The 20,348-nt window shown below is 32.9% G+C and overlaps 1 protein-coding gene across 1 annotated transcript in view; it reads left to right on the top strand.

The window, feature by feature from the left end:
• The first annotated feature begins 648 nt into the window (after positions 1 to 648).
• Positions 649 to 20,348, top strand: part of LOC137932184 (monocarboxylate transporter 9-like) — an 87,777-nt gene continuing 68,077 nt past the window's right edge. Inside the window, exon 1 of the mRNA XM_068775781.1 lies at positions 649 to 966. The gene's annotated coding sequence lies outside the window, so the exon portion shown is untranslated. The remainder of the gene's footprint in view (positions 967 to 20,348) is intronic.

Below are 20,348 nucleotides of genomic sequence, written 5' to 3'. Positions count from 1 at the left end.
CTATTATTTATGGTGAGGAAAGAGAGGAGTGTTTATTTTTTATCCAAGTAAGACGTTAATCAATATGGTATTGTCTTTAAAATAAATATTATTAAATTATCAATTACGTATCGACAATCGCGTAATTAATATTAAAATAATATATATTTTATTATTTTTCAAGCACCCTTAAATTAATTAATATTTAAAAAAAATATTTATTTCATTACAGTGTAAATATATCATAATTAAAATTTGTTAATTTGACATATTTGTACGCGTTCTTGTATCTTTATTGTATGTAAAACAGTTTCTTTGAGACATAAGCAAGTATCAAGTGTTTTCATATTTTATTTAGGTATAACCTGTTATGATTTTTCAAATTTGCCGCCTTATACCATTAATGACTTTTAGCGGACAGACTATCTTCAATACTTTGTATTACGACACTATTTAACGAAAAGTGTATTAATATTATATTTTAATATTTAAAATGCCAAATAAACGAATCGCTATTTTAGCTTATTTTACGCAATATATATAATAATTTGTGATAATGATTTTATAATGTTATATTGTAATATTGTCAGTGAATTTGGAAGCATGTATGTGTTACCATACTAGGCATTCGGTCTGGTTTCACTGGCCAATCGCTTGCCGTATCAAGCAGTGTTACTCCGTAGCAATAGTAGGTCGGATAAGTGAATGTGTTTATATTTTTGGATCTAAAGCTACTTGTACCTTCTAAATTAAAAATATAAGTAAATAAGTATTTAAAAGGTTAAGATTTGCATTTAAGTAATAGATTACAAAACTAAAGTTCTTCCAAAACGAAAACAATCGAAACAAGTGCCTATAACATTTTACACGTTTGTTTTTATTAATATTGATATATAATTGTTGTGATCGAGTATTTAGTGTTTTTGAACGGGACTTGCGATGGTCCGAGCTGTTTTCTAGCATTGTCCAGTCCTACAAAATTTTTTGGTAAGTGTTCACAAAGTGTCGTACACAAGTACGTAATAGTTTACGTGCCTTACTAAATTTATAATTTCTTCACTTACGTTGAATGAAGTCATTGTTTATTAAATTGTTATTATTCCTTTTAATTTACTGTCAAATTACACTTTGCACTCAAATGAATTTTACTATTTTATCTTTATATTCTAATGTACGTACATTTTCTAGAATACCTAGATGAAATTTTACATTGGATTCGTTTTTATTTATTTTAACGCTTTAATATTGTTGCAAAAATAACGAAAAGTTTGTTAACAGAAATCTTGAGATTTTAATTAAGTATAATTTAATTTCCCTTTTTGAGTGGCTTTAAAATTAACAATAACCTCATATATATTAACAACAATCTCCTACATATAAACTTACATTTTTGATGTCAATAAATACTTGTAAACAATATTAAGAGAATTCATATTTTTTTTAAGATATGAATTTTTGGGTCAATAAAAATATGTATAATGAATATATTTATCTAATTAGATAGATACCTTTGTCTGTACTTTCAAGTACTCCTTTGTATTAAGAATTTTTTTGTTAACAATAAATAATCCCTAGTTAACTTTTATGTTTATTAATGACCAGTATTTAGATACTTTACTTAAACAAAAATATTTATTATAATAATTATGATATTGCCATAGGCATATAAATAATTGAGTTGGTAATTTGTTAATGATTCACCTACCAAATATTTTTTTTTTATCAAACAAACATACTGCCATTATACACATACAATTAGCAATAATACTATCACCAATTAATATATATTTCTCTCTTTAAATTCCAGAAATGGTCTATATATATATATCATTTTGGTTTAAAATCAGTTTCTGTTTACATTTAATAATTACAAAATTGTTCATGTATTTATTCTACAATTGGTAGATTCATTTAAACTTTCCTCTCATATTTATGTATGCAATACATTGCTATGGTCCATTTAGTATGTCTTTTTTTCTCTTTTGGCCAACTTTGTATTCATTCTCTTGAAACTACTACTTCTGGCAAACTCTTTGATGGACACAAATGAGAGTGAATGAAAGATGAGTAAATGTGAACTGAACTATCCTTTCAGATTAACCTAGCTTTTTGGCTGAAAAATTATTTTGATTCGATGTATTTATAATGTTGCCATATTTAAGTCTTTAATTTATATAAAACTTAGGTGGTTAGAGGTTAGATCTGTTTAGGTAACTTATGTTTCATAATATCTTTACTGTATGCTTATGCCATAGTATGGTTCATGGTCTTTGGATATATATCAGTATCTTTTTTAAAAACATAATTTGTTGTAATTATTACTAACTTGATTAGGTAAAACTTTTAAACTTGCTTACAATTTGTATCTCACTAGGTAACTCTTGGTTATGTCATTAATTTTTTAAAATTTTGTATTGCTTATTTTAAATACCATTCTGTCATATTATTTTTAAATCATTATAAGTAAACAAGTTTTGCACCTCGTGGCCTTCTTTCTGTTAATATGATTACTAACCTTTTTAAATGACTCATACATTGATAAAACAATGGCCTTATTTTGAAAGTCAAAAGAGGTTTTTTACTAAGTTTATATATGAAATTGTCTACTAACTTTAACCTTTGTTATTAAAAACTGTCATTAGTGACATTGAAATATACCATGAAGTTTTTATTTATTTACTTTTAATTTTTTTGGCTCAGTCACTACCTGCCTTATTATCAAATCTTGGTTTGAAATTGATTTATTGACATTATATATACTACTGCGGTCAAAAAGTAATGTCAAATATTCATTTAAATCTCCCAGGCATTAGGTAGGCAGGTAAATTTTTTTGACTTATTTGGTAGGACTGTCTATAACATTTTTCAAGCGTCTGTTTGTCAGAAGTTGGAATATCATTTGGCTCAGACTAAACCATTTTGAAATATGTTTTGTGTCTCAAATGTGTCAAGTTCTTGATTGGTCGTTGTCAAATTGCATTGATTCTTCGTGAATTTTTAGCCAAAAATTTGACTACATCATTTACATACATTTGGCTCGGTGAGATTTCTGGTACTCAGCAAACTCAAAAGGCCAATACGGGGACGCCTTTTTGACACGATTTAGGCAATAAAAATAGAGTCTTGAAGGCTATATCGGCAAAAGACCACTCCGACTGTTTCGAGGACTGGAAAAAGTGTTGGTTAAAGTGCGTTTTATCGGGCAAGGATTACTTTGAATAAGATGAAATTGATTTGGAAGAATAAATAAAGAATTTACATTTTATTAACAAATTCACCTTTCATTTTTGATCACAGTATTGTATTTCTATACATTCTTATTAAATTTAATGATTCAACACTACAAACTTCTAGAAGCCTTTGTAAACGTCACAGTGGATTGAGAAATGATGGCTGCAGTTTGAAGGTCAACATTTTCGACGCCTTTATAAAATTTAAACAATATTTATTTATGTTGTTCATGAGTTCATCTATACAAATAAATAATATTTGAGTGTTTATTTGTAATATTGTAATGACTGCTTTTTACTACAGTACCCGGCGATAAATATTGCACCTTTAGAAAGGGACAATCGGCTAATTTCGGCTTCGTATAGCGTTATCTCTGTCGCACACTACCTATGTGACGTTTTATCAGTCGTACTGTACATGCATATGAATATATATACGGTACCTGTACCAAATTTTTTTTTATTGTTGCCTCTTTGTCTGTCTGTTTGTTCCGGCTAATCTCTGAAATTGTTGGTCCGATTTTGACGAGATTTATACTGGTAGATAGCTGAAGTAACAAACGCTACTATTATATATGAAAATATTATGCGAAAAAAAAAACTAAATAGACTAAATATTTTTTTTTGAATTCCACATGGATGAAGTCGCAGGCAAAGCTAGTGTATCATAAAATTGTTAAGAGTAATATGTTTTTTCTTACTTTGTTTCATACACATGTTTCGTACACACCAAGGACATTTCATACATAGTTATTAATGATTATTGTTTTGTTTTTTTCATGTTTAACTCTTACGTTGGATATTTTACTGCGTCGTAATTATTATGCTTATTAGTACTATTATAGCTACCTTGAACCTCTACGTCTTATAAGAGAAGGTAGAAGGTACACCAATACCTCACTTTGCGTCGTGGTTCGTGTTCCAAAAAAACACGACGCAAATTGATTGTAACAGCGCAAAGTGAATTAAGATTTTCTATAGCAAATCATGTAAAGATCGAAGATAGGTTCCAGGGTCACGAAAATACCGCTTTTTAAAAAGAAAACTGAACAAAGTAAACATTTAAAACAAAAATAATATAACTCTGCTAATAAATAAATTGGAAATAATATTTAACTAAATATATATATACACATACATATATATCTGCACATACACACATATATACTTATATAATATTTGTGTAATATATCTCTTTCATATTTATTTTATTTGTTGACGTGCTTTGCTACATCAGGGTACAGCTGCTCTAATATAATTAACTTTGTGCATTAATTATATAGGATTGCCGCTGTTGACAAACATGTTTCCAGAGGATGGACATCAGTGTCATTTCCGTACCAAAATACCACACTGCGATCGCCAATGCGCTTGCTAAGCGTGGCGATTATGGTATATCTCTCCATAGATATCTTTGGTGGAGCTCTATGCTATTTGATGTTGCATTAATACCAGAAAAATTGAATCGTAAATAAAAAAAGAATCGTACAATTTTCTATTCGGTGTTTTATTTTGTCGAAATAAATAATACATATGCTATTTAATGGTAGCTAAACAAAATTATATAATGTATGTTATGTGTATGTTTATTTATGTTTGTTATATGTTAATTAAAGTTCCTCTATCGAGGTCATACGTAACGAGCTATTGTAACAAAGAATGGCGGCGCCATAACCGAGTAGGTGAATCTATAACCAATTAAAATGTGTACACGAAGGACTTTCTTTAAATAATTCATATATGTTTTATAATACTAACATATAAGTACATCTAGGTTTTGTTGGATAGGTAACTGTCTCTCAACGTGCCAAGGAGAGGCTAATAGTACGCTTTCAGAGGTTTCCGGCGCCACTTCCCTTTCCTCTTCACTTTCCTCAGGAGTTTAAATGAAGAGATCGCTCTAGATCATTCTGGATCATTCTGGGACTCGTTGTTAACTCTTTGACGAAACCCTGTGACGGTCTGAACCGTGCAGCGCGCCGCGAAGTGTGCACATTGCATGGCGGTAGGCTAATGTTCGAATTTTCTCATTTAAGTGTTACATATTTAAACTTACTTCTATATTAATTAAAAATGGAATTGAGGATAATTATTAGTAATTTATTAGGCTATGATAAATCTTAAAATAGGGATCTACACATAAGTAAATATTACAAATACGTTCATATTTAGGTTCCCGTCATTTGCGATTTGCACTGCAAACAACGCACCTTTTACTTCGATGTTTTCCTACTGATTTATAAATAGAAAGTAACATGTCTTTCGGTCAATTTTAGTACATTATTATTACGGTGATAATTTTTTATATTTGAAATTTTAGTTTCCAAATACATACAGTACCCGGCGATAAATCCACTTCGACCTTTGGAAAGAGACAATCGGTTATTTTCGGCTTCGTAGAGCGTTATCTCTGTCGCACGAAATACAACGACTGACAAAACGTCACATAGCTAGTGTGGGACACTTGCGAAGAATTGTTTTTGTGTATAGGCGCATTCAATAACATGATTGTACCCTTGGAGTAATCAATTCAATAACGATGCAATATGGTGAATGGATCGACGTCCCATAGATGTCGTCTAATTCTGGCGCTGGTAACGAAAGGGTTAAACTCAAAGTCGCTCGAGGAGCCATGGAGATCCACAAGTACTTGTAGTGGTGGACGACCACTGCAAGGCAAAGACCACCCCCATAAACTGCCACGATGACCAGTCTTATGCTGCCAGTATTCAGTGACAGTAGAGGATCGATAATTTTAAAAATGGTATCATAATGAACTTCTTAAATATATTACGAGATAGTTCATAGACATCATAAGTGTATTGTAATAAAACGTGTGTTCACAAAAGAGTTTATATATATTTATTTAATATATATATTTCATAGACATTAGCGTCCGTGTTTTGTTTGTTTGTAAAAACACAATTACATTTAATATTTCCGTATTTTTTTGTGCTTATGTTTCTGCATATTAGTGTTTACAAAGTATCTTAAACGGGTTCTTGATTTAAATCTTAGGTTTTTAAATCGTCGGTGTCAGTTTTTATGATTACTTTTCTTGCGACCATTTCCTCAACCCTACTCTATATTGCCATCCTCAGGTTGTGTGCCAGTATCTGTGCGACGGTTGCCGTATTCGCCACATCGATGAATCTTGCGATCGCGTCTTGAGTCTTGTCTGAGTAACACATGCACGAGTGCGTGTGACGTGATGATACCACCGCATGATGGACACTGTTATACAGCCCGAAGGTGCCTGTTGTTTGATGAACAACAATGACTACCTCAATCCTTAGTCCTTGAATCTGCATATGTACCGTAATCTTGGATAATAAGAACTTGTTTATCGGTATGAATCAGATACGTTTCTCTGTTTCGGGATATTCTACCCAGAGTTAGGACTCCTCTGAGTAGTCACGGAGTGCAAAACCTCATTGGACGAATATAGCTATGCGTACAAAAGTGTTAAGTTATAAGATATCTTGTGATCAATTCTCTTGTCCAGTTCAAGGGGTCAAAATAATTAAATAAAATAGACCTTAAGAGGGTACAGGACCTATCGTTTTTATTGATGTGTAGTAATGAGAAATCTTGTTTCTGGAGGTGATAAAACGAATGGACGAATTTTTTGTTTCTAATTCACCTGGTGGTTTATTTTATTACTTTTTAATGACCACCATTTTTAGGAGCCTTTCGTTTCCCCTGCCTCGTGGGTTTACAAAGTTTTTTACATTAATTATCACAGATTATTATTATCACAGATTATTTTTATCACAGACATTCACCACACGATTGTCGTATCGTATGTCGGGGAAGTCCCTTTTAGTTGAATTGAAACAAAAACTAGCAAGTAGATTGTATACCGTTCTTTGAAGTAGTTCTGAGTCGCATATAAACGTCTTCGGTTTACGTAACGTTACAAGGTTACGTAAAACGTCGCGTTAGTTTCGAGTGGAAATCAACAACCTCTTCATTCTAAATATAGGCGACCGGCGAGCCGAACGAGTGATGTTGGGGCCCTTTTACACTGCCGCGGACCGGCTTCTAGAAACGAATTTAACGCCTCGTGTATATGCAACTTTATTATATTTTTACATACTTATACCTCACCTGATAATTTGTTTCCGTTACGTAATAGTGTAGTAAAGGAAGTTTATATCTGGACGCACATAAAAAAATAGTAAGCCGAAGAAGTACTGTTCATTAAATATTCTCTCTTTGCTTCTTTTTTAATCATTGATATACAATCAGACCGCAATACAATCTGATATAATTTGCACTTTGTATATTAATTATATATGATTGCCACTGGTCATAAAGAAGATTCCAGAGGATGGGATCGCCAACCCACCCAAGCGTGGCGTTTATGATATATCAGCTTGTTGATATCTTTTGCGGAAGCTTATGCCTTTTAAAAGAAAGTTTATATCTAGACCTACAAAAGATAATAGTAGCAGTAGGCCTAGTCCACTGGCAAGTTAAAGTAGGTAGTGAGCAGTGGAGTCTTATGGTCCTGGAGTTGAGACTGCAGATCGGCAAGTTCAGGTGGACAGACTTTGTTAAGGTCTTGGGAAGATGCTGAATGTGGGTCGCTCCCAATTTGTTCCATTGGAAATCTAAAAGGGAAATGGTGATATAATAATGCTTGTAGATAGAGAACTCACTTATTGGGATGACATTTCGAAGGTTGTGCAGCAGGATTACACCAAATAATACTCCCGTGTCCTTTCTTAGCATCCGTACACGGTTGAAATTCGTTCTACCCACACAAAGCGATTTATAGTGCGAACAGTTGAGGAGTGTAACAACCTACCGGCGTCATCTTTTCCTGTCAATTATAACTTTTTTCTTTATGGCCCCCTCTTTTTGGGGTCCTGACGATCCCCCTGCAAATGTGTGGTGCAGGGACGTTACAACACTGATAAACTTTTATTTTTTATTTTATTCTCTTATTTCAATTTCTCCATTCAAAAACTCCTATATTACTATTTTCTCCTGTCGTTCATAGTCTCTATCTTTCTTCACATTCAAATCTTCTCTTGTGCATCACCTTCCTTCCCTCATCTTCGTTTTTAGACAGCAATTTGCTACACACAGTTTTGTCTCAATATTTCGATTTTATTTACATTTTACTATTATGTCTGTCGTTTATGTCGTAATTCTTATTTCTAGTTTTATTGACATACAATTAAAACTATTTTATTATCTTTTCTTATTTTAGCTCGGGATCTGGCTCTACCGGTTTTGACTTAGTTCTGAGTCTTCTTCACTTCTATTGTATATTGTACTACTTCTTCGGAGAAGTCTAGGAATATATGGCGACATATGTCGTCGTTCATGAAAGAGACGATGTTTTCTCTTCGATCTTCTTCCCCATTTCGTCATCGAATCAGACCGGTGCCTATTATAACCTAGGGGTCTTCAATATCAGAGTGAATAGGTTTCTTATAGGCAAGCATATAGCATTATTAACCTCGTCATCGCCTAATATCAAACTAGACGGAAGTTAAATGCTTTGCCTATAAAGAATAAAAAAAAAATCGTCTAAATTTAAGATGTGTTAGGACCGAAAAGTAACGTCGTTTCTGACGATATATTTTACAGAAAAACCGATTGATTTTTACCGGTAAATTTGTATACTAGATGGCAAAATGTTGTTAAAACGAAGTTGAATATATTGTTGATAATATATAAAAACTTGTAAAAATGTAGTCGTGTGAACTTAACTTAAAAAAGCAACATTACTTCCCGGTACCCCTAGTAATTTACAAGCGAAAGTAACAATTCATAACAGCCCGTAGATATCAGTTGGAGTGACCTAAATCTTAACAACGTGCTAGTTTCGTCCCGTGGTCGGAACTTTGAGCGTCGGCTTTAAATGGAACCGGTTTCAACTTCACGCGTTTCATTTCTATTTTAAAAATAAAAAAGAATTTCATGCATTGCCAGTTGTAATAATTGCTACAAATTAAAAAAAAAACAGTTGAAGCACTTCCAAAGTTTCCAAAATTGAACTGTACAATTCAAAGGACAAGCTTATAATTATGTTATACAGGATGATTGGGAATTGCTTCCAATTGCCTTGTTTAAAGTGATCGTTCTGAAACTCTTTTGGAACACGCCGATAATTTCTGTTAGTACAACCTGCAGGGACAGAAAGTACATAGTAATCAGAATTGAAAAAACACTTTTTCGCACCATATTCTCGTTATTTGTTATATCTGAAACTATTGCTTTTTTGATAAGCAGTATCATATATTGACTGCAAATGACCTATACATTTACCCCTCTAAAACTCGTACACCTATTTTCAATTGACCTGTATGTATTTTGAGAAAATTCTGAAAAAAATCCGGGACAGTTTTATAAGTTGGCAACCCTAAGAGTGCGGGTATTTCCGGGATAGGCGGGAGATAGGCTCGATCGATGGCACCGCAGTGCGGGCGATCCCGCGCCAATGCGAAAGAGATTCGTTATGCCATTTGTGGATCACTAACGAAGATAAACAGCTTTTATAACTAATTCTACAATATACAAACTATCTAGTCTGCTGCGTTGGTAAAATTATTTATACGTGTGGCAACACTGTTCTTTACTGTCAATACAGCAAATGTCAAAATAGAATTAAAAAAATATTCTATTCCACAAATTTAAATCTTTTGTTGAAGTGTAATTGAGTGTACCATTTCTTCGGATTAACTGCCCCAGACCTGACAGTTGAAATTAATTCAGCGGGACTTTGTTTTTCTTTTTTTTTTAAATAAAAATTACATTTTTAAAAATCGAAATTACCTAGCGAGCACATCATTGATGGTGTGACCATCTTCTATTAAGTCATTTACAGTGCACCCTTAGCAACTATTAGTCGAGGTTACAGGAAGTCGTTGGATGCGAGTAGCGCATGATCCGTCATCGTGGCCATACGTGGCGGAGGCCTAGGCTTTTCAGGTTATCGTCGACTGTTGAAATACGGACCCTCAAGTTCTCTGGATACAGTAGTACGTTTGGTGCTGGAAGGCAAGCGTTCTCGTGGACACACTTCAGCAAGATGAAAAAAATGTCATCAAAACTGCAAATAAGAACTCAGTAAGTAAACGATCTCACTCCGTCACGCATATGCAAAGCAGCAGGGGCACCAGAACCGACCGGGGCAATGACCATGAATACCGACAAGAGTGCAAGAGTTGGACCCAATAACCAGCTGTCCCGTATTCGCAATAGAAAGGTCGGATTGCGAAGAAACGTTGGAGAGAAGGGCGCAGAGAGACACCATTGCCTCTCTTATAAGTGATAAAGAATGAAGCTATGAATTTTTGAAACATTATCACAAAATTATGAAGGTGGTTACATATAAACTTAAAACGTACGGTCGGGTTAATGAATATGCAATAAATGTTATAAAATTAGAAATACAGGTAGATATAAGTTATAGTGATTTCAATGATCATGGCGCAGGAAGGGATGGATAGACATGGGAGGAATATCAGGGATCCTTTATTAGAAACCTCTCGTTCAAGATACGGATCTTAGGGTCTCTTTTACAGTTTACTATTTGTCATTTTATTTACATTACCTCTTCCATCATCATATTATCTTCTGCTCTTTTCTTCTGTCTTCCATTATAGTTTCTTTCGTGCTTTTATCACTATCTTCTCTTTATATATATATATATATATATATATATATATATATATATATATATATATATATATATATATATATACACACGTTCGAAACAGACAGCCACTGGTTCACAAGTCTTGCAAAAAGTAAAGCCTATTTCAAAAAATAATTATTTGTTCCATTGTTTTATCTACACTATCGATCTAATCAGCAATAACTGGTCGACGGAATATATTTATTTTGAAACTAAAAATATTGAAACAGAGTTACTCAGATGAAACAAATCAAACGCCACCTAATTGTAGCATAAATTGTTTTGTTATTGTTTACAAGGCACAAGCCTGGCTGATTGACCCCGGTCAACGATTGCCCTTAATTGCGCTCAAAGTCATTGTTCCATTACCGCACAAGGAAACTACGTGATTCATTGCGAAGATGTTCCACATTCTTCTATTCAACCGATATATTCCTCTAACTAAACCTTCGACTAAGCCCTATATATAGTCTTTCATTCTTCTGTTTCTCACTATTCTCTTCCTTTGTGCATCAGTCCTTCTAATGTCATAAATATAAGTTAAAAAAGTGAATGTAAATATGTAAATATAATAATAAAAACTTCATAACTCAATAAATGTGATGATATAAAAACTGTGACAAAGTGAGGAAGGATTTTGTGATGAATAAAAATAAAATGTGAAGCAAAGAAGGAAAATGGGGAATAAAAATAATAAATGTGACAGATTTATTTATCCGAATCTGTAACGTCCCTGTCTCAAACATGTTATGGGAGGAATAAAAGGTCTCAAAACTCACTTCTTTTTCACTCTCTAGGACACCGCTCTCTTATTAAATAGTTAATTTTTCTATCTCATTACATATGTCAAGTATATGCACGTAACATTTATAGTTTTAATTAAATCTACAGTATAACTTTAAAAAAAACTGTTGAAACTTTACGAAATTTCTTCGTAAGTTTCGTTACGAAATAAAAAAAGTTTATAAATCTTATTGTTCAAAGTTTTTTGTTTCATTTTCAAACTATTTAGAATTTCCTCGCATATTTCGTAGCCGGCTTTGTAAAGCTTTATTTTCTTTTAGTTAGTTTTATTAGAGTTTTCAGTTTAATGCCTTTCATTTCGTTAGTGTTTGTATCGCTAGCTCTATGGACGTTTCCCAGCGTTTTAATGTTTATTGCTTTTTACAGACGATCTAATTAACAGTTTATTTTTTTATTTACCACGGCATAATTAGCGTAGTGTTGGATTAATCTATTTTCATCGTTTAGAAAATTCTGGAAGTTTAAACCGTTAGAAAAACTCTTGATCAATAATAAAGTGGTAGGATGACCCAGGCCGCACCCCCATACCCTGGTCTAATGAGGTGTGAACCACATTCGATATATATAAATCGATGTACATCTCCGAAGACTCGCACAGATAGTATGACATAGTTCAAAATTTCCAAAAAGGATATCCTCAGTTGTAAGGTATATGTCTCAAGGAGGAGGATTTAAATTCATATAACATTATATATCTATGAGAAGTTCTCATGTGGCGACCAAAGCCACCTGGCGATCTTTGGGGCAGACCCATGCTGTTTTGCTATCGATTGGTTGATATGATGATGAAATACCAAAGGTATTTTTTAAAAAGTGTGATGTTTTTTCGATGTTCATATACATAACACAGTTACGGAAGACAGCAAAGAGAGAGGGAGTTGTCTGAACTCTCCATCGAAACTGTTTTGTGAATATGTCTACGATCTCTTTCTTTGTGTTGTATTGCCTTTTACATAGGTGAGTTGTTATTTAAAGGTTTCTTTTTATTTAAAATTCACGCTGTATAAATTAACATCTACACATCTCTAGGAATTAAAAAAATGAGGGGTTTGCTAGTAAAAGGGATGCAATTGGCTAAAAACTTTTTAAGAGTTATGTCGTTGAGTAAAAGTTCGTCGAAATTATGAGAAACACTGTATAAACAATATTGCTAGTAGATTGCAGATCGATTCGGTTCTTGATTCTCTTCTGGCTTGTTCCCACGCTTCTTTGTTCTTTGCTTCTCTTTCTTTATTTTTGGTTTCTTGTAATATATTGAATCTGTGAAGTTTTTGCTATTGGTCTTAAGGCTTTTACAGCTTCATCGGAAATGAGTTCACGGATGGAGGATGAGGCAGTAGAGACGAGGCTTTCCTGGTCGAGTCAGTGTTGCTGTTCGTGTGCTGAATGTGGAGGGCAGCGTGGACCACTCGGTAATGTAAGGAAGGATACTGAGCCTACCTCGCATTGCCCACGCTGTTCGCGGCGTCGGGAGGCCGACGCCATTTGCGTAACGGACGATGGATAGTATCGTGTTTAACTTTTGAGTATCGTATGTTTTGGCTTTTTATTGGCCGCTATATCTACACATTTTGCGTAGTACAACTCGTGGGTGAGTGAACCCGCACAGGTCTGCGTGTAGGTACTGTGCGAGCGAGACAACACTAGTGATTAATGTTTGACGTACTATTAGTTGATTGGGCGATCCCCATAACTTACTAAGTTACCACTTATTAATTTTGAAACTAAGTTAATTTGTAGTGTTGTCGGCGTCGTATCAGCCCATATACGCCCATTATCTACGATAATGGGCGTATATGGCCTCCCCCAAAAATATATACGCAGTCTGAAATATGTATATATTTATTTATTTTTCTATTATAATGCGACGGGGTTATAACATCTGGCTGTACAAAGTCTATAAAGACATAAAGAAAACAATAATTAGTTTTAAAACGTAGTAAATATCAATTTTGAAAACGATTTTTTTTTTGCATATGGTTTTTTTTATTTTTTATTGATTCTAATTTGTATCGCTATTTATTTTTCGCTTAAACTAAACGCAGACAGTTGGGAGAGGGTTGCCGCTATTTGATACGGATCTTTCTTCTCCCAGCAGCGAGGCACGACAGCGTTTTATAATTTTTTACAATTTTTCTTACATAATTTTCTCTTATGGGTAAATACGGCTAAAATTTATACATATTAACAATACAATTTAGAATACTCAATTATATATTAGTTGCTACATTATATTATTTCAAGTCGCTGTCCAAGCGCTACAGACCGTTAAATGCCTTGAGATTTAGGACAATGTGCCGAGCCAACTCATAAAAAGATTCTACTGTAGATTTTTTCTTGAGAAGGTCCGGTAAGTTGAACGGAGGTATATTAAGGTTTTCACATAAGGTCTCGTGGTTACGTCTTTTGGATGCGAATCGGGAGCAGTGTCTGAGTAAGTCATCAAAAGTCTGTACTGTGGAGTCGTCACATAGGCAAGTCTCATTATTGATTAATTTAAAACGGTGCAGGTGCTTGCAGTACCCGTGACCGCTTAGTAGTTGTGTGAGATGAAAAGATGTCTTGATGAGTTTTCGCAGTTTGTTTATTATTTTAGCACAGGGTAGTAAAATTTTTAGTGTGGAGTGCTCCAATTAATATTATTGGCAAAACTCAATTATTCTACCGATGCTTATTACGTCGTTGTCGCACTTACGTTCTTATGTCATTCGTACATGTTACCCACAAGTGTACACCTATCCCCCGATTTACACGGTACTTGTTTTACACGTTTTCGCTTTTACGCGGTTCTCCAAATAAGTTTTTTTTTTGTTTTAATAAGCGATTTATTATTATCTCTCATATTGTAATTATTTCTGCTTCAAACGTCGAATCGGCACAAAAAATTTCGAGTGACAAAAAGTGAATTTGAACCTAGATTCCAAAAAAAGAATGAGAGTAATTTCTGACAGTGATAAAGGATAATAAAACACCTTTGGTTTCATTTCTTGTTCTTCTGTTTAATTTATTGAAATTAAATAAAAAAAAAAACAGTGTTTCCGTAATATATTAAATATTATAACTTATCAATGCATTTTATTCTTATTTCTGTGTACACCAAAAAATGTTGAAAACAATTACAACTGTTAAATAGCAAAATTATGCATTTTTTCCAAGTTTTTCGATTTACATGGTTTTGACTTGAAAATTTTAAATTTTCGATTTACATGTTTTTCTCAGAAATGTATCTACCGTGTAAATCGGGGGATAGGTGTATAGTATAACATTATTTAATTATCACCCTGTATATATATACCAACTCATTAAGCACAAATCCAGTGAAATTGAAGAGTTTAGTGGTTTGAGTCGACACTCCGTAGAAACTTCTAGTTTCGCTACCTTGCAAATTTGTAAATGTCACTTGGAAAATAGTTTATCAGGTAAAGTTAAAACAATAAGTAATAACTTATGTTTATCAAATATATAGAAGGTAGTTTTAATAACACAAGTTAATTTTAGTAGTGAAGTAAGGCGACAGTTATTGAAATAAGTTTTCCGACCTCAACACCGAAGCCGCCCCTCCTCTGTTTGCCCCAGTAATCTATTTAACAGTATTATTGAGTGAAAACTATTGTTGCGGGGAATGTAAATCTATATACATAATCATATTAGCATTAAAAGTAATAAAGTAAGTTAAAAACATACAACATAACCTAACCTAACCTAACCCTTAACTTGGCAGATTTTTTTTAAATATTACATTAATATTCATACCACTTGACTTTTAATACCCAAGGATGCCAACAGAAAAAAACTGAACAAGCGTTCGAAAATTAAGAAATTACCTAAACATTCACATACAAATGATTACTTTGCGTTCAAAATTGATGAACACTATTTTTTTTTAATTCTGATGTATCTCTACAGATACATTATCAAGAAAATGGTTAACGGCAAATACCAGGCAACTTAGACCTGTGTTGGTAAGATATAAGTACGATATATGAAAAGTTTTTTTTTTAATAGGGTATCTTTTTTTAGTATTAGGGCCTATATACAGACAGTGCATCCGTGCGTTTAAATTTATGTTTAATATTTTCGAATATTATTTTTGCTCACGTCTTTGCATATTACAGTGTTTAAGTGAAAAAGTGTTTGTTTGATTTATTTTAACGACACCCTAACCATGTCCAATTTTTAAGATTACGTTTCGTGCGACCACTTCTTTATCCCTACTCCATATTGCCATCCTCAGGTTGTGCGCCAGTATTTGTGCGGTTGCCGTATTCACATCGATGAACCTTGCGATCGCATCTTGAGTCTGATCCACTACACACGCACGTGTGACGTGATATAACTACCACCTCGTGATGACCCCCTGAGCCTCGTTTATGGTGAGCGTCCTTGAACCTGTCTCTGTACCGTAGTCTTAGCTAATGATAACTTGTTTATCGGCTTGGATGTGAGTTAGGTACAGGTTGTTTCTCTATTCAGGGAAGTCTATTCAAGTAGTGCCCCACCTCCTTGGATGAATATATTTCCTCATAAACTTCCTTTAAGGCATACGCCACGTCCTTCGGATTCCTGTCGGTGCGTACCAGCTTCTTCCTTTGAAATAAAAATTTGGGCGGTTGTAACTCAGAATAAGATATCAAGCCTCATATATAGATCGGATAATGTAAAAAATCATAATAATTTGTTGCATTTAACTATGTTTTAAAAAGTTTACGATTCAATTAAGTAAATACTTTAATACACTTAAATAATAGACTTAAACAAAGCAAAAAACCATTTTTCGAAAATATTTAACGTAATTGTAAACACAAAGGCACGGACGCTAATGTTTGTGTAGTTATAGATTCTAATTTAAAAAAATAATCATAGCTTAAAAATTACTTTAGTGATGACCTTTAACTTTACATGGAGTTCTAAGATTCTGGAGTTGTGACCACGGACCGGCAAGCCCAACGTCGGACGCCCACTTACAGTTTCAGGAAGAATACCCACGCGCCAGCTGTACCCGGGCTCAGTAAGTCGTAGAATGAAAAGAAAATAAAAAAACAATAACAAAGAAATAGTCAACTAAAATAGATATTACAGTGTGCCAAATGCCATCTATTTTGGGTATAGATGTCACGCATAATAAACTAAAAATAATAATTGAATAAATAGTATTACATACAGATAGATTAAGTAGTATAGGAGAAGGTAGTCATAAAAACCGTAAGGCTTTACACAAAAGAGTGGAAAGCAGACAAAGAGAGAACGATGTAAAAATAAAGAAAGATTGACGTAAATACTTACTAATAAGAAATTAGAGTAGACTAGAATAGACTAAGATAGAGAATAAAGAGAAAGAATTAGAGTAAAGTCAAGAACCGGTCAGATAGAAAATAATAAATAGTAAAAATATAAATAAAAACCAATATGAAAGTCTCTGCCACTTGACGGTCGAGGTGAGAAGGCGTGAGGGAAAAAAAGACCTACAGGATGATTGATTATACAAGTAAAAGTTTCAAAAAGTGTCAATCACCACGCATTAAGTGTTTTCACTGAAATATGTTACTTTTTTTTCTATTCAAATTCGACAGGTAAAGAAATTTTGTCAGTACAATGTCTGCACAGATTATAAATAATGAGGATTGTTGTACACAATAGAATTGGTACTATGATATGTGTAGTATATTTAAATGTTTTTTATTGACATATGCATATCGTATGTATATATAACTATATATATATATATATATATATATATATACATATATATATATATATATATATATATATATATATATATATATGTATGTATGTTTATTATGTATATATATACCCACAAAACCCTTCGATTTTAGGATGATAAGGAATCGTACATTCAAAGCGAAGGTTCGAAAGCTGTCGCTTGACAAGCTGTCGAATTATCATCATCACGACAATTGGATTTTATTATTTATTATATTTATATAAATAGGTATATGTAGATATTTAAGTACATTATATGTAATTATAGTAAGTAATAACCATTAGGTATTTATTTATCTTAGTGACTATTTTTCTTCTCAATTTCAATTTTTTTCCTGTCCTATATGATATCTTGCCCATTCGCCCATTTTCATATTTTTTTTGTTAACTGGTAGAGAATGCCTTCGGCATTGAGTTCACCATTACACATATATTGTGTAAGAAATGTTAAATTAATAAATAAACTTTCCTCTCATTCATGTCTGTCATTTCCATCCAAAGGTTGTCAGGTAAAGATCGCCTCTGGCTATAAGACCGCCTCTTGTACACTCTATACAAATAGTTTCTTTTTACGGTTATTATCTATATCTTTTTATGATTCCTTTTTGATGTATCTTTATAGAGTTGGTGTGCAATAAAGTGTAAATAAATATATAAAAATCTGAAATTTGAAAACGTTTTAACTTACTATATTAATGATAATATATAATAACACAAAGTAAAGTTTTTACACCATTAAGGCAGTGAAAGCCTAGCGGTATAGGAATAAGGCTTGCGATCGCGGGTTCGATTCCTAAGATACAATGTTATGTAATTCACACTTTGTGCATTAATTATATAGGATTGCTACTGCTGACAAACATGTGTCCTTATATTTGCGATTAGTAACCTTCTTGCCAAGTATGGCGATCATGGTATATCCCTTCGTTGATATCTTTAAGTGAGGTTTATATCTTCCAGTGGGCATCTATGGGCTAAAATGACAAGGTGTTCAAAATAAAGTTTATTTGGGTATTAAAATTCAAGTTATTAAAGCATACCAGTTGGGATTTTTTTATTTTATTTATGTAGTTTACATTCAATAATTCAATTGATTGATCATGAATTCAATTGATACTTGTATATCCCCCATAGCTCTCTTTAGGGAAGACCATTTCTTTGCAGGGTGTATGTAATTTTGTTACTATTTTTTTCTGAAATCATCGATTTTTACATGGCGTACTATAATTGAGTGAGAGTACAATACTATAAAAAGCACAACACACTACATTACAACACACAACGTAATTGAAACTGAACTCTTAAAATTAGCAAAACAAAGTGAAAATAAAACTGTATTCAAATTGCGTTGATTTTTAGTTAGAAAGGGAAACCCCGTGTTTTGATGGCATGGCGCAATTAGAAACAAAAGTGTTGCCATCTTTTAGAAAATTTCAAAAAAAATTTAGACTCGAACCCAAAACAACGCTACCTCGAAAATGTAACGACGCACAGTAAAAATTAGTACTTATTAAACAGCGACGAAACTTTGAAAAAAACGCAAGACGAAACCACGCAAAGCGAGGTATTGGTGTATACAAATTTTACAAATAATATATGAATGTAACATATAGTTAACGTGTTTATATAAGTACAAAGATTATATATGTACTATACAGTGAAACATGTTTGCAGTGATGGCTAGGTGGGGTAGAAAAAACGGGGCCGGTGCCCCGTTGGCCCTTTGACATACGTGACTGCCGCCGCCTCCAATGCGGACGGAAGGGAGTAAAACGAGCAAGGGTGTCGGATAAAAATCTTTCATATACACTCTGTTAAGTCCATAGTGTACTTCACTTAGAATATAGTGACTATAATATATGCTATATGCTATATGATAATATGGATTATATGAATGACTTGGTTAACAAAATATTATTGAACAACTAGCTGATCCCGCAAACGTTTTGCAAAAAAATATTTTTAATTTTCAATTTAAAAATAAGGGTTGATCGTAGAGGGGTAAAAATTTATGGTTGTATGTATTTTGGTATGCTGTATCATAAAAAAATAAAACAAAAAATTTCGTGAAAAAAATGTTTTTTTTTAAAATGTGAACAACCTTTATCACTTAGGGGTATAGAAAATAGATAGTAGACGATTCTCAGACCTACTGAATACGTATATTAAATTTGGTAAAAATCAGTCAAGCCGTTTCAAAGGAGTTCAAGTTCGAACACCGTGACACGAGAATTTTATATATTAGATATACAAAATTTAAAATGTGTATTAAAAATAAATTGACATAAAAAAGATTATTATTAAATAAATGAATATTGAAATGATAAAAATCCTTGGTAGTGATGTCGCGTTATTTTAATTTAGGCTATATCTGATATAGTATATATGTATATTTATACTTCTACTGTTTCCATACTATGGTTGTCTGTTAGAGATGGCTTCACGTGATAAGACCATCCATTGTACACTTTTGTTTATTATTGTGAAACTATTCAAAAGTATCCTAGCGTGTACAATAAGGATTATTAAATAAAATGTATGAATCTGTATTAAACTTTATAAGAAGATGTGTTGTTAAGTTTCTGTTGTTTCTTCTCCACAACTACAACATCTTGCATAGTGGAGTAGAATCAAAGTAAAATATAAATAAATATTAAATTGACAATAAAAGTTCCAGTTTTAGATAAACGAATTTTATCTTTATCTTTTTGTTGGCGAAATGCCTCAGCCAGGGTTACGTCTGTAATAATTTTATAAAATGTAGTTTTATTTTTCTTAAATGGCAACACTAGTTGACCCCGTCATCTTTTAGTGACAACTTCTATTCAAAGGATTGAGAGTGGTGGGGTTGAAACAGCGTTTTGATTATTGAGTCGGAACCTCGGTCACTCGTTCGATAACCATCGAAGTGATAAGTTGTCTAGTGGAAACTATGCTAGTTGGCCTATAAGAGTATT

The sequence above is a fragment of the Battus philenor genome, unplaced genomic scaffold (genome assembly GCF_028537555.1).
Source record: "Battus philenor isolate CCGP_79_NKW_IND1 unplaced genomic scaffold, ilBatPhil1.0.hap1 SCAF_9, whole genome shotgun sequence".
Lineage (NCBI taxonomy): Eukaryota > Metazoa > Arthropoda > Insecta > Lepidoptera > Papilionidae > Battus > Battus philenor.
Note: the sequence above shows the minus strand (reverse complement) of the source record. Positions and strands in the feature narration are given on the sequence as shown.